The sequence below is a fragment of the Gallinula chloropus genome, assembly GCF_964237585.1.
Source record: "Gallinula chloropus genome assembly, chromosome: 8".
NCBI classification, from domain to species: Eukaryota; Metazoa; Chordata; class Aves; order Gruiformes; family Rallidae; genus Gallinula; species Gallinula chloropus.
Window position 1 is genome coordinate 20,844,281 of NC_140093.1, and position 15,916 is coordinate 20,860,196.

Here is a 15,916-nt window from a genome sequence, read left to right on the forward strand (position 1 = left end):
TAAAAATAGATTTTTGCTTATAATTCATTAAAATAACTGTTATTAGCATACATGACAGTGTGAACGCCTACCAAGCACTGACTCAGCATCCTGTACGTGGGACAGCGTCACACTTCCTTACGCACTGAATGAACACACCTTCAGTTCCTGTATGACCAAAATCACAGCAGCAGATAATTCAGAGACAGGAGAAACACACACTTTAAATAAAACATTAGAGAGAAACTTCATGGTTTGTTACAGCAAGGAGCTTACACATCCTTCAGAATTTAACACTTGTAGCAGATGATACAATATGGATCATAAGAACAAGGTTGGTAAGGACCTTAAAGATCACATAGTTCCAACCCCCCGTCATGGTACCCTCCACTAGCCCAGTTTGCACAAAGCTCCGTCCAACCTGGCCTTGAGCCCTGCCAGGGATCCAGGTGCAGCCCCAGCTTCTCTGTCCTCCCTGTGCCAGGGCCTCCCCAACCTCCAAGGGAAGAATTTCTTCCCCATGTCTTATCTAAAGCTGCTCTCCTTCCGTTTAAAGCTATTATCCCTTGTCATGTCCCTCCCTGCCCTTGATGGGCTTGTCACCAGTCCCTCTACAACTTTTCTGGAGCCCCTTTAGGTAATGGAAGGTGCTCTGAGGTCTTCCTGGAGCCGAACTACCCTAACTGTCTCAGTCTGTCTCCACAGCAGAGGTGGTCCAGCCTTTGGACCACCTTTGTGGATGCCTCTGTACTTGCTCCAACAGCTCTGTGTCTTTCTTTTATTGGAGACCCAAGCTCTGGACACAGTACTCCAGTGGGAACTCGGAGCAGAGCACAGGGGCAGAATCTTCCCCCAGACCTGTTGGCCACGTTGCTGGGCATGCAGCCCAGGACACAGCTGGCTTTCTGGGCTGCCAGTGCACATTATTGGCTCACATTGAGCTTCTCACCTGTCAACACCTCCAAGTCCTTCTCCTCAGGGCTGCTCTCACTCCATCCTCCTCCCAGCTCCTCCCAGCCTGTAGCTGTGCTTGGGATTGCTCCGATCCATGTGCAGAATCTTATGCTTGACCTTTGTAAACTTCATATAGCTTTCATCAACCCACCTCTCCAGCCTGACACTGTCCTTTGGATGACATCCTTTCCCTCCAGCGTGCCCACCACTGTGGAGACTGGTGATGAGCAACACACACTGCTGTCTTCCCCGACACACCACACCATGCAGCTTGGTGTTGCTGGCAAACTCTGCAGAGGAGCCTTAAGTCCACTTGGGACACAGAGCAACAAAGATAACAAGATGCTCTTTCTGTTAAGAAGATACCATTAAATAAAAAAGATATGTCATGGTAATAAAAAATATAAGCAAGAGTAGGCACAGCTTCAAAACTCTAGCCTAAATGAGCAATTCTTCTCAAGCAAAACAAGATAAAGGCAGGCTTGTAAGTGAAGACACATACAACAATGAGCTGAAACAGCAAAGACAACAACAACAAAGCATAAGAAAGAAAACAAGGAGATTAGCTTGGGAAAACAATAGACAAGAAAATAAACCCAGATATAATAACTCTCTTGGGAGAAAAAATATACAATCAGAACAAAAGGAAGTGACTTTCCAAGCACAAAAGATGGATAAAAGATAAAAATTAATAAGAAAAAATACTATTTCCAAACATGGAAATATTAGACAGTTCCAAATAGTCACCAAGTCAGAATAATTCCAGGAAGCACCTAAAGAGAAAATGTTATTTTGCAGGTACAAGAACAAAAATTGTCCCCTTCTTGCAAAAGTAGTTAGCCACTTCCATGTCCTTTACCAAACTTTTCTAAGGAGATTTGAATGTAGGACTTTATTTTCCAGACACTATTATTTGGTCTTGGTTCCCATCAATATCATTAGTCACAATGCTTTTGTCCTTTTTTTCCCCCCTGCAATGGCATTTTGTGAGTCAGCCAACAGGGAGGCTCAGAGATAATTGACAGGCGTCGCTCAGAAAGTACATTCCAGGCTTGGAAATAGCAAAGCAGACCACACAGCTAAGTGCACGAGCAAGCAGACACGATGCTCTACTCTTTGTAATGATATTAGAAGATGACTGACTTAATATTTAAGAGCAGATCATTTCTTTTTGTCTGAAGGAATTATGAAAGTTGGTTTCCTGATGTGAAAGTCTAAGGGTCTAAATCGAAAATCTATTGGCATCAATAGGAAAAAAAAAACCCACCATGGTAAGTGGCATTTTTTTGTGTTGGTTTGAGTCCTGCAAATCACTTTCCAATACATTAATCATAAAGCACAAAGAGGGATGAGATTTCTTTGTTGGTATCTTTTAGGGAAAGTTATATGGAAGTCATACAACAGCCTTAGCAACAACATAAGGTTAAGCTTCCAAAATAATATCTTTGTCCCCTGTCCTAACTAGATGATGTAAAAAGAGGAGTGGTAAAGTATTAGAGTGACCAAAATACCCCAAATTTTTTTTTAAAAAAAGGAATTTCAACAAAAGCACTACTTTGTGCTGCTCCTCATTGCTTGAGCAAAATTTGGGGTTACCCACTGGTTTATCTGATACATTATTCCTCATGAAAATGGATCCACACGCACACTTTGAAATGAAAACAGCCTCAGCTATCAGTTCAGGAAAACACTGTCTTCATGGTTAACGGAGGAAAACCTGTCAAAATGGTTAAGACTGAAAAAAATCAGTTGAAATTCCTTTACTCAGGTACTAACAGGTACCTACACACACCCGCTCACACAGAACCATGCGTGGGAAATGCCTGCTGCAAACATTGGTGGAAGATCTGCCCTTTCCGTCCCTCTGGAGATGGGCTGGCCAGCTTCCTGACATCCCTTCTGCTGGCAAATACAGGGAATATTTTTTCTTCCTTACTGCTGTCTAGAAAGGCAAGAAAATGAGGTACCCAAAACTTCAGGTATCTGCGTGAAATTAATCACAATTTTAAAAATAAAAACCAACACACAACAAAACAGTAATAAGCTTTCTTGAAGCTCTCTGTAGCTTTCCTTGGGAGGAGTTTAATGTCTCCTATGCTTTGTCCAAAAAAAAGGTGTTTTTTCCTACAGCAATAACATGAAGTACATCTTCATAAGATTCTCCCAAAGAATCAGAGGGTAAAGAAAGTTTCCTGGTAATTATGTTCTGTATGTTTCTTACCCCAGTAAGAAATCTTCTCAGCTGTTGAAGGAAATGTATCCATTTCATTACAATATATTTCACCCCTCACAAATATCAGGAGAAAAAGTGGGAATGATCTGAGAATCTGGTGTCAAACTCAACTGCTGTCTCCAGATAGAAAATTCCCTCCCAGAACAATGTGGGAATTGATTTCCTTGGATATATTTGTGGTGCCAAATTCCACTTATAAGCCTTAGCATTTTAATTTCTCTGAGGCTGTCTATTCTAAACAGCTGGACAGTCCTAGAAAGGTTTAAAGGCTTTAGTTTCAGCTTCACAGTCTTTGCTCCTCGGACTCAGGAGCAGGAGGACAGAGGCATCCCAGCCTCTCTGTGAGGCTCTGACATCTGCTCCACAGCTTGAGGCCCTTCAGGTCCTTTTCTTCTCTCTTTCGGGATGGCCGATGAAGCATCTCCTCCCACACAGATGCATGCAAGGAACAGTTTACCTTTGCAAAAATAAAATACAGAGTCACATACAAACCCTAGATTTAAGCACAACGTTGCATGTAAAAGAGATTTATGAAAAATATTCTTCTGCAGAGCTGGCAAGTGAATTAGAAGGTTTAAAGAGCAAACCCTGGGACTAGAACCATGTAAATGATGGATTCATGTGGTTCACTGCCCATTGTGAATTTAGCAAGCATTTCGGTGAACATCCCTACCTCCCCAGGTTTGCATTCTCATGGAAGAAAATAAATAAGTAAATAAAATAATCTCCTTTTCTTACAGACGTTGGTGGAAATGAGAGCATGGCTTTGCCTCATGATACCACAAGGGATGCAGGACCACAGAAGCTGCTGCCAACATCTTCCCAGTCTCCTTTCTAAGCTTTAATAACCATCACAGTCCACATTTGAATTTTGACTCCCTTATTTGATAGAGAAGAAAGCATAAGTTAAGGATGACAGACAATGAAACCTCTACTGCCTTAATGACCTTGCAGTGGGGAAGGAAGCAGTGGAGAGGTGGTCCCAGGAAAAGGGCTCTGAAGGACACCTTGATGCAGATAACCTGTACTGCTGGTAGCTGGAAGGAGTGGAGGAGAGGCTTTGTTTTAAAATAATCTTCAGTTTATAATACAAACCCACAGCTGCTAAAATAAGGTTGGAGCTTTTTTTCGGGGGGCTTGGTGTGTTTGATTTTATGTGAGGTGTTGGTTTATTTCTGCCTTGCTCTATGGATATCATTCAATGTGACTCATAGGACACAGGTTCTGCTTACATCCAACAGATACATCCATTAAAATTCAAAAGTTATTCATTCCTCTCACAGGAGTCTCTTCCCTCTGCAAGACAGCATTCTGCCCTGTGCAAGGGCATCTTCATCCATTCTGAAGGTTGTTGTTTTTGACTACCAGATTTGATAAATTACATATTAAATGTTCTTTAATGGCTAGGGCATATAGGAAAAAAACCTCACCATGGCATTGACTGAGTAGATTCTCTGTGTAGTAGGTGCAGTACTCCATGGATATATGAAGTCTGTTGGTTACATGGTTGAAAAGAATATAAACTAAATATATATAAATAATATAAACTAATATAAACTAAAACAAGACCAATGCCTTCTGAAAGTTGCTTTAGGTCATAAAAGGAAATGCATCCTTATCAGAACTAACATCAAGAAAAAGATAGGGAGGAGTTATCTTTAGAGTGATAACAGCAATGGAAAACCATTATCTGCTGAATTTCAAAACGTGCACCAGGCATTCTTCATGCACTGAAAAAGCCTCAGGCTCTCTTGCATACGCTGGGTTCATTCAGTCCTAAATTGATCTCTGAGTGAGAGCTAAAATTAGGCCTTATTATTATTATTATTTTAATTTAGTTGTCTATGGTCCCAGTTGTGATAAAAGTAGGTGTGCAGTAGCATGGTGTTTCCATGTTGTCTACTCATTTTCCTCCTGACAGGTTCTTCTTTAACCCTAGTGGCCAAAGGTAGGGTTAAAGGTAGTGCTGCACAAAGGTATGCAAGAACATCTACTAGTCCAGAAAACTCTCCCTGCTACCTTACAGTGGGGGATCTTGGCAAAGAGTCCTGTTTTAATGGTTAGCACTGCAACAACCTCAGTTCCCATCTCCTTTTTATTCCTTCTCCCTCAGCCTTCTCCTTTCTCCCTTCCAGGCTTACCTATCTTTCCACATCTTCCAGGAACATCTCTATAATCCATCCTAAAAGCTTTTTTTTTCTCCAGGTTATTATTTGTGCAGCACCTGTTTCGATTGAATTTCAACTTTCTCCTTACTACTGATGATTTTGATTCAGTCCTACTATGTTCTTGCAATGCCCCAAATTACATCTTCCACCTGCAGCAATCTCCAGAAGAATTTTCATTCCCAACCTCTTCTAAATGTTGCCCAAAACAAGTAAATGAAAAGCCTGGTGGTTGACCTAATTGGCAGCTCTTAGGTTGTCACTCAGCTCCACTAGACATTAAGCTACAGGGCATCATTTCCTGTTAATTAATTGGCTCAATTACAGTATTTTTTCACCCAAGCTTCATTCCTCTGCATTACAACCAAGTGAAATATACAGGCTCAAACACAGACTCTTGGCTAAATCATGATCATCAGTTTAGTTTTCTTTATAGCCTCTTCTTGCTCATGGAGATCTGCTCCTCAACACATGATTTCCTTCCATATGGCTCAGGGGAGTGGTACATGCAGAACCGCTTGGTCAACACATTTGCTACTTCCATCACGGTGGCCCAAAGCACCTATCCATCATGAAATTAGACAAGCAAAGGAAGCAGCCAGCCAAGAAACAAAACTGGAAAAAACAAAACAACAGCAGAAGAAACCCTAGAAGAACTATTAAGGAAACTATATTTAAGACCTACCTTGATCTTGTTTCTTACTTTTGATGTCCAGAAGAGCCAGGTTGTGACCTACATAAAAATAAATAATGTTATCAATGGTGCTGAGACAACAAAAGTTTAAAAACTCCTTGGTTAAAGCTTTTGCTTTCTAAAGGCTACTGAGATCTCTTCGCTTTGCACACACAGGCTTGATTTGTCTTCCTTCCCTGATGCCCTCTTACCTCTACCTTCAATCAAAAGCCCAAGAGCTGCTGAGGCAGGCCTAAAAATAGGCTGCAATTAAATCTTGACAATGCTCTATTCGCACACTACTCTTCCAGACAAAGAATAGGCTGCCACATACCACAAGCCATACTCTGGAGAATTAATTCCTGAGAGGAAATAACTCATCACTGAATCAGGGTAAGAAAAGATTCTTATTCTTTGCTGTGGAAACAGGTGAAGGAAGGATTATGGAAGAAAGAGAAAAGGCTCCAGAGCAAGAGCAGCAGCCTGGTTTGAAGACTGAAGGTAAGAAATATGCAGTAGGGACAAGAAACCAGCTCTCCAAGTAGCTCTTCTCTGAAGCTCAAAGATGCTCATCCCACTATTGTGTTGTCCTGAATTACACTAGCTAAAGGCACATAAAGCAATTTTATTAATCTCCATGCTGTTGCTTTTGTGATCGGTCTGAGGGCACCTCACAATGGAGGTGCCCACTAGGCAGGCAGGCATTCTGGAGACACCATAGCTTCCACATCATAGTCACGTTGGAGATCACCTTTCCAAGAAACAGGCCCTCCACTAGCAGCCAGGCATTTTAAGCACAAGACCTCGTTGTTGCTCAACTCAGTAAGAAAAAGCACTGGCAGTGTGAGACAGACACATCTTCTCTTATCTGGGTGTGATGGGAGCAGTAAGAAAAACCTCCAAACCCAACCAAACAAGAAAAGCAGGCACCTTTGGGAGGCTTGATGTTCCCTAAGCACGCAGCTGGCTGGATACACCAACGGTGACTATATCTAAGCCAGGCAGGGAGCACAGGGTCACGTTTCTTTATGTCCTTCTCTTCTCTTACATGCTTATCCCCAACTTGGCAAAAATCAAGCTTCAGGTAAGTCTCCTTGTTAGAGCTCAGTTAGGGTAATGCACACACATGCACTCCATACGGAAAAAAAGAAAAACAAAAAGAAAAAGAGAGAAAAAAAGAGACACAACCCATGAATAGCATTAGCCCATTTGCTGCTTTCCCTCAGAAGCCAACCCCCAGCCCATCTATCTTTGGTTCACTTACTGTGCAGCTCCAATCTGGTTTTGATCAAGTACTTTCTATGCTTGCTCTTAGTCTGCGTTTTAAAACAATTTGCCTTTTTTGGTTCTGGGTTGTTTTTTTTTTTTTTTATACTATATCATTTAACTCAAAAACTTTATACATCAGGAGCGAACGCGGTTGATCACTCCGCTTACTTTTATGGCAGAAACAAAGCGCTGGGTCAAGGGTATGTCTGCATTAATGGATAGCACAGACTTTAATCCCAGATGACAAATGTATCTGAAATGCTATTCCAAGGCATTTTCAAGGATTGCACTGAAAGCAGTCGCCTTGATGATGGCAGAAGGAACCGCACATGCACAGACACGCACTCGCACAACGTGCACAGCCTGGCTTGCAAGCAGCGTTAATAAACGTCACCCTAACACAGATGAATATGGATCAGGGAGCAGTAAAATGCCATATTTGCAACAAATCTCCACTAAAAACCACATAGGTAACTGCAAAAAGTCAGGACCGCAGAGTTTATTTACGCTTCAGAACACAAAGCGTGTGATCAGGAATCACGGTACTGTGGAGCTGCAGGCAGTCCTATCCCCAGCAGCACAACCTTAGCTTTTTTCCCCCCATTCTGCTTTGGGTTTTTTTTATTATTTATTTCTACAGATAGGTAGGGTGTTCAACAAACCCTCACATACTTCCAGTCATCTGTCACGTTAGGGTATTATTCAGCATTTTGATGGGCAGCGACCGCAAGTGCTATTGCTGCATCCATGACGCAGTTGCCTCTCCTCCAGCTGGAGCTGCTGGGTGCTGCCATCAATTCAAATGAATGATGCTAATGTACACGAGAGCTGGCTAAGTCAATTGGAAGAAAAGAGCAGCGCTGATATAATTCAATCTGCATGAAACACCTTTTCTGGAACGGCAACATACCCACTTGTAGTTAATTATGACATCTTCAGCAATTCCTTCATTGATTTGAAGGAGGGCATCATACATTTGGGGAGGGGGGGTCTCAATCAATTGTTCTCTGTTCAGTACATTTAACTGCTGCAGAATGCAGCAGTATTTCGTACAGCTATTTTGTTGTTCCCAGAAAAATGGTCCTTGAAAAAAATACCACCTCAGACTCCAATTTATTTCAAGTCATTAGAGCAAAATCTTTCGAACGGACAATGTGATTTATAAAGTCAGAGAGATACTTTTATGAACTCCTTATGAATTCTAAGCCTTCAATATTTGTTATAGCTCTTTATTCATTTGCTCTCTGAAAAGAAAGCAAAAAAAAAAAGCTCACTGCTGAATAAAGAGGAGAATGATTCTCAGATTTCAAACAATAAGCACGTCAAATTAAAAAAAAAAAAATCAAAAAAATCATTTATTTCAGTGCCTCATGCTGCTTAGTCACAAACGCACACAATTGTCTAGCCAGGCTTTTCAGCCTGCACACAGCTATTCCGTGTCTTTGAGGCATAAATTGAAAGTGAGCAACTCTGACAGAGAGCTGAGAGGAATGCACAAACTCTGAAGTGGAACTAAACCAGCAAATGGCATGTTATTCTTCATGACCCCCTTCTCAAACGCACGCAGAGTTGGCATTCAGCTCCCTCCATGGTCTTCTTAGAGAGGCCAAAACCTTTACCCAGCTGGGTATAGAAAGTAAAGGAGCTATACCCACCTGTATCCAAACAGCAACACCCCTCTGAAAGCACGGCATCCAGCAGCAGATGTTTTAGTGACAGGAAACCAGCCACCTAATTGTGCTGACACTTGTCTTTTGGCACAAAGCTCGAGGAGCAGCAGCTCCGTGCCCCGGGATGTGCCACCCTGCAAAGACAGCTCTTCCGTTCCACCAGCCCCAAGCAGATATCCCAGCATCCTTATCCCTCTGCAGCAAACTCCACCAGTGGAACAGGCAATCTCCCAGCATGTGCAGCGTGCATACTGCTCCAGGATACCCTATACTAGAGCCTTGGAGCATTGAGAGAAACACCAAGGAGACCGAGTTAAGGCTCTTCCCACTTCTGGCTGTGTTACTGCTGTTTTCCACACCAGAGGAAATAAAATGATACGAAAAAGCAGAAACAAAGGAAAGGACAGAAAGGAATATGAAGCCAAAAATCCCATGGGCTCATAAATACAAGCTCTGCATTTCAGTGCATCACAGCCAAGGTTTTCAAACACCGAGCATCTCCGAAATGCTTAACCACAGTCACCTTCTCTGGGACAGGCAGCACAGTCACACCGCATGTTCTGACACTCACACCCGCATATTCTGGCTTTGCAGAGCCAAACACCCGAACTGCAGCCCAATATTTCTCCAGAGGCCTGCACCAATGTGCTAAGTTGTCACAGAGATGCTGTTCATTCCATCCCTCCCAGCTCCTGGATGGGCAGTTCTGCTGCTGCACAAGTCTAGGAGCTCCACACACAGCTGATTCTTTACCTTTTCTTGTTAGCTATTCATCCCATTTCTTATTTCTCCCCTTTCATTTGCCAGGTAACTCTTACTCACTCCCTTTTTTCCTCCATCCAGAGTCATAACTTTTTCTAGTATTTTCTAAGCTATTTTAATCTAATTTTTCATGGGACTGCTGGCTCAGAATGATGGCTTTCCTTTCAGACCTCATTTATCATGTTACCATATGGCAGAATTACTTGATTACTGGTAAGGACTCAAATTTTCTCTTTATTGTTATAAAAACCTATTATGAATCTTTAGACTCTCCTGTATTGTGCAAAGAAAAATAATTATAAAATGCACCCACTCTCTTTAATACCAATAATTTGTCATCTAAAGAGCTTTTTATACTTTTTAGGTATAATAGTAGTCTACCTCATTGGCTTCATATTAAATACAGCAATTTTGCTGTGGCTGAGCCAAATATTTCTAACATTAACAACAGAGTTTAGATCAAATGATTTGCAAAGTTGCACTTGTAGCCATCTCTGTGTGCTTGCGCAATGATAATTAATTACCTTGAAGTTTTTAACTCCAGTCTTGCACTTCCAATAATGCTTTAGTATTTCTGATGACCAGTAAGAGGTTTTTTTCCTACGTTTCATAATCTAGTCTGACATTACACTGCTATTGTCTGGGAGGAAGGAGATGTGTGCCTGAGAGTGAGTTTACCTCTCAGCAGTGAGTTGTGAGGTGGAAATAGGTTAAGAGCCTTGCTGCATTCACAGGGGGAGCCAGGAAAAAATCATTACCTGTGGTGTTTGCACAACAGTGGCACTTCAGATGCTAACAGAAGGGAGGGAAAAATAAATGGAAAGGATACAGCTGCACACAGGCACAGGGAAAGCTGTTCCCTGCTGATTGCAAGGGGCAGGGAGGGATGCATGGCAGCTCCCGGGCAGACAAATGCCCTCCACACATCCCTGCTCAGCACATCACATCCTCCAGGATATGACAACAGGTAAGAAGGCCATCTTCTTATCTCAAAGCTATCACCTTCCTTTTCTAGGCAAAGTTAGAGGCCTCTCATCCTCCGGAACGTAAGAGCTGGCATTGTTCCAGCTCTTCCTTGCTTGGCAGTGCCTTGGAGTGCCGAGCTGGGAAACCAGCTGGCACAGTCAGTGGCTCTGTCCCTCTTTGGAGAAATTGTGTGCAAACCCAACAGCAGCAGCGCACCTCCTTCTTCACAACACACAGAGGAAGGCTTCAGGCTTTTTAAGACACAAGTATTACATCACCAAGCCAGTACACCAACCACACGTTATCAAGAAACACATATTCTTAAAGATTATTTTTTTCTTCACAGTCTCATTCAAACACAGGTAAAACCAGGACACTTCCCTGATCAATGGACAGAAGCCAACTTGATGGGGTTCAACCAAGCCAAGTACTGGGTCCTGCACTGTGGTCACAAAACCCCAGGCAGCGCTACAGGCAGAGCAGCTGGAAAGCTGCCTGCAGGAGAAGGACCTGGGGGTGTTAGTGGACAGCCAGCTGAACATGAGCCACCAGCATGCCCAGGTGGTCAAGGTGGTCAACAGCATTCTGGCTTGTATCAGGAATAGCATGACCAGCAGAAGCAGGGAAATGATGGTTTTGTTATATTCAGCTCTGGTGAGGCTGCACCTCGAGTGCTGTGTCCAGTTTTGGGCCCCTTACTACAGAAAGGACGTTGAGATGCTGGAGCATGTGCAGAGGAGAGCAACGAAGCTGGTGAGGGGTTTGGAGCACAAGTCCTGTGAAAAGAGGCTGAAGGAGCTGGGGCTTTTAGTCTTGAGTAAAGTAGGCTGAGGGGAGACCTTACAGCTCTCTACAGCTACCTGCAAGGCAGTTGCAGAGATGTTGAGGTTGGTCTCGTCTCTCGGGTGAGAAGGAATAGGATGAGAGGGAATGGCTTGAGATTGCACCAGGGAAATTTCTTTATTGAGAGGGAAATATCAGGAAAAATTTCTTTATTGAGAGGGTTGACAGGCATTGGGACAGGCTGCCCAGGGAAGTGGGGGAGTCACCATCCCTGGAGGGATTTGAAAGGCATATAGATGAAGTCCTTACAAGCATGATCTAGAGATGAACTGCTCAGGGTTAGGCTACGGTTGGACTCAATCTAAAGGGTCTCTTCCAACCTAGGCAATTCTATGATTCTTTGTCCTCACTAACAGCTAATCAGGAAACCCTGCAGCTCTTCCCTCTTTACTGAAGCAGTGTGAGTCCTCCTACCAATGATGAGAACACGGTCCAGAGATGTTTGTTCACATTGAGACATGGTTCAGGACACAAGCAGGAGTCCTTGGAAATGGTCAGATTTATCTCAGTCAAGAAAAACTGCTTTAGATTTTTTTGCAAAGCCCTTATGGCCACGAGCATTGTAACAGCAAGAAAAACATCTGCAAAGTCCTTGACAACCCTTTCTGCTCAACAATTAAATCCGTAAAAAAATGTATTAATACATTGTGATTCCATTTCCCAAAATGGTCTTAAACCTTACAAACACACCCCCACAGATTTAAAACCTTCAAGAGCAAATCACCATAGCCCAAGCAAATCACCATAGTATTCATCCCCAGTAACTCTCCCACACATATTATCAGCAGCTGAACGAGATCAGGACAATTGCACAATACTCAGAAGTTACTCTGATATTTTCTCACTGCTCAGGAGGGATGACTATTTACAGCACTGTGGAATCATTTTAAAAGGTGCCGTTCTCCAGCATATTTTGCATATGAAATAAAGTTTTATAAGCCCTAATAAATGCAGGTGATGAGCACGAATCTTACCCTTCTGCCTCAGTATCCCTGGAAGCTTTTCCCTCCTGCCTGAACACCACGTATTCAGAATAGATCCAATTTTTCCATCTTTTATTTGCACAGGTAGGGACAGTTTATTCGAGCCAATTATCTCAGCATGATTCATCATCATGATGCTCTAAAATAAAAGTAATCATGCTAGATTGGTTGCAATTAAAAAGGTATTTTTATGTGTGGAGAGAACTCACCTGTTGAACTGGCAACTTTTCTCCAAAGTCAGGGTACCTGTTGAACTGGTATGCTGCATTTCATCCTCTTCCTGAAGCTCAAACACACAACTCCCTTCTCTATGCTTTCCCTTTGTTTAATATCTGCAACAGTGAATGCTCCGAACTGTCCATTATACCAGTATAAACAGTTATTAACTCACATTAATCAATAGAGCTACCCATATCGTACTCACATGCAGCACAGCCAGTGAAGAAACTAAAGGAGTCAGGATTCAGGCACCCACAAACCACCCCAGAAAATTAAAAAGAGTAAAGACTTCAGTCTGAAGAGACTTTTCCCAGAGCTTCTCTCAGCCACTCACTTCCAACCGCTAATTAAATTATTGCCTAATTGATGCACTCAACCTCTGGCAGGTTTCCCCTCCAAAACAGCAGCATGACCCTCTGCATCATCACCCCCTGTGTTCCCATAACCAGAGCCCCTTGGGGTTCAGCCGTACTCAATAGTTGTCATCTAGCTGCTTAGGAGAGCACCTGCTCATCTCTGGAGAGCATTTCTGCCAGACCTGAGCACTTCTTATTCTAAAGACTTAATTAATTGCTGCCAACGTTGGATCACAGGGCATAGAAATAATGGCAAAGATTAAGTAACTACAGAAATGAGGAATGGCCACTTGTGGAGCTTATGGTCATCACAAAACACCTCAGGAGAGGGAATGTCTAGAATAGTTCAGCTGGCAGGGACCTATAACAATCATCTAAGTCCAACTGCCTGACCACATCAGGGCTGGACAAGTTCAAGCACATTGTTAATGTTGTTAACCTTATTAATGTTTATAAACCTCTTAAGTACGGGATGCAGGGGGAATGGCCAGCCCTTTTTCAGTGCTCTGTGGAGACAGGACAAGGGGCAATGGCTGCAAGTTGGAGCACAGGAAGTTCCACATCAACATGCAGAAGAACTTTTATCCAGTGAGGGTGAGAAAGCCCTGGGACAGGCTGCCCAGGGGGTGTGGAGTCTCCTTCTCTGGAGAGATTCGAGACCCATCTGGATATCAACCTGTGCAATATGAGCTGGGGAGCTGCTTTGGCAGGGGGGTTGGACCCAATGATCTCTCAAGGTCCCTTCCAACCCCTATGATTCTGTTAAGGGCATTGTCCAAAAGCATCTCACACACCCACATGCTTGGGGCATCAACACACCACCTGAACAGTAAGGAAATGCTTCTTCATGTCCAGTGCAAACCCTTATCAGCTTTGAAACCATTCCCATGAGTCCTGTCACCGGACACCAGGGAGAAGAGATGAGCTGACATGTGTATGTTCATAGGTATATATAAATACATACGTATCACGGGCAGCTCGCCACTGCTGCAGAGAACTACCTCTGCATTCTCCACTAAACAGACTTTGCAAAGAAGGCCAACCAACCTTACGGTTATAAACAGAACAAGAAAAACCATTGCTCACATTTCTCTTTTGATTTACAGTGAAAGCAATTTGTAGAGGCACCGGGCAGAAGGAAACGCAGACAGCAGCCTGTGCAATCCAAAGCAGGAGCCTCTGACTACAGAGCAGCAGTGTGCAGCACACCCAGAGCTACAAACAGCAGCTTATGTAAAATTTCCTGAGTGACAAACATATTTATAGCCCGGACAATATGTTTCAAATGGGAATTGATGTTCTGGTTACAAAGAAATGACACCGTCTCCAAACTGAACTACAGCTGCATTGCCTCTAAATACCCGAAATGTGATGATACCTGGTGTTTTTTAAGTGTCACTCCCAGCCTTTGATCTTTGCAGAATATGAAATTCATTATCATTCCTGCAGCTGATCCTTCACTCCATTTCTTCTTTAAAAAGTCCTGGTTTCTAGCAGTTGAAATAACTTGTAAGACAAGATAACACCCCCAAATTTTGCAGGCTGCTGTATCCACACAAAGGAAGATACTGCTCTGGATTGCAAAGGGGTGCTGCTCCAGCACTGTCCTGGTGCAGCACAGCCAGCTGAAGCATCAGCGAGCATCTCCAGTGCACTCAGTTCGGAGTACAGACCCATCCATCCGAACAGCTGCTGATGGACATCACACACAAAACCACTTTTCCTGCCAAACAGCTAAGATGGGATGCAGTTTCTGTATTCTTGGGCTCTGGAGATCATCAGCTATGACCTATCTCCCTGTGACCAGCCATCAGGCATTCAGAGATGCAGATGAATACCAGTGGTGTTGGCTTGCATCTAATCAGCACCCTTCCCTGGTACAAAATTGACCAAACACACGTTTCCAAATTGTAGACTCATAACTCAAAAAATATTTTTTCTCCTTGAGGCTGTATTAGGATTTGATATAAAAATCAATTTATTATGTGCCTACTTGCTATTTATGTTATTTGTACAGTCTCTGATTTCAAGGGTTGTCTAAGGAGAAACAAATCCAATGAAAATTAGTTCTATAGGTACGCTCTTTACACAGCAGCTGAGGGAGAACCCTCTAGAAGGACTGGAGACTTTTTTTCTTTCCTTAATTAACAGTGTCATAGAAGGAAAAAAAACCCATAGGAAAAGGCTGAGTCTCAGTATTTTACTACTAGGACAAGGTCTAACTCAGTGTCTCCTTTGGCTATACCAGCTCAGGGTAGTTTGAACTTGACTTCACATCCTCCTCAGTATGGAGCCATGAATGAGTACTTGGGAAAGTCTTTCTGCAGGATGGGTGAGCACACAAGTGCCCAGAACTTCACCAGAGCACCATGCAGGACCATACCACAGGAGAAGCAACACAGAATCATCATCTCATTGTTGAGCTTTCTGCACCTCTCCTTTGCCTTCCCCAGGCTGAGCAAGAAAAGAAATGGCTTATAAAATTCATGATCTTGTTTTCCCTCTCCCCACCCCCGCCTTGTTTGTTCTTTGGAGCTGGAGAGAAAACAAAGCTGCTTCATTATTTACTGCCACCTTAAATTTTTGATAGCAGTCAAAGTCATTAAAGGGTACCCGCTCCCATCACCCGACAGCAGAGGCAACAGCAGGAACCCTGCACTCTGTCAGATTCACGTGTAAGCATATGGACACACTTGGGTTTGAGAGATGAATCCTCTGCCACAGTAAAGGCTGGGCTTGTCAAATGAATTATTGAGGCAGGAACTGCAAATTAACACAAATTACATGCAGTTATCAGAAGGAAACTTTCTCTTCCCCCCCCCAAAGTTTGTAGAGGGGAAGTGG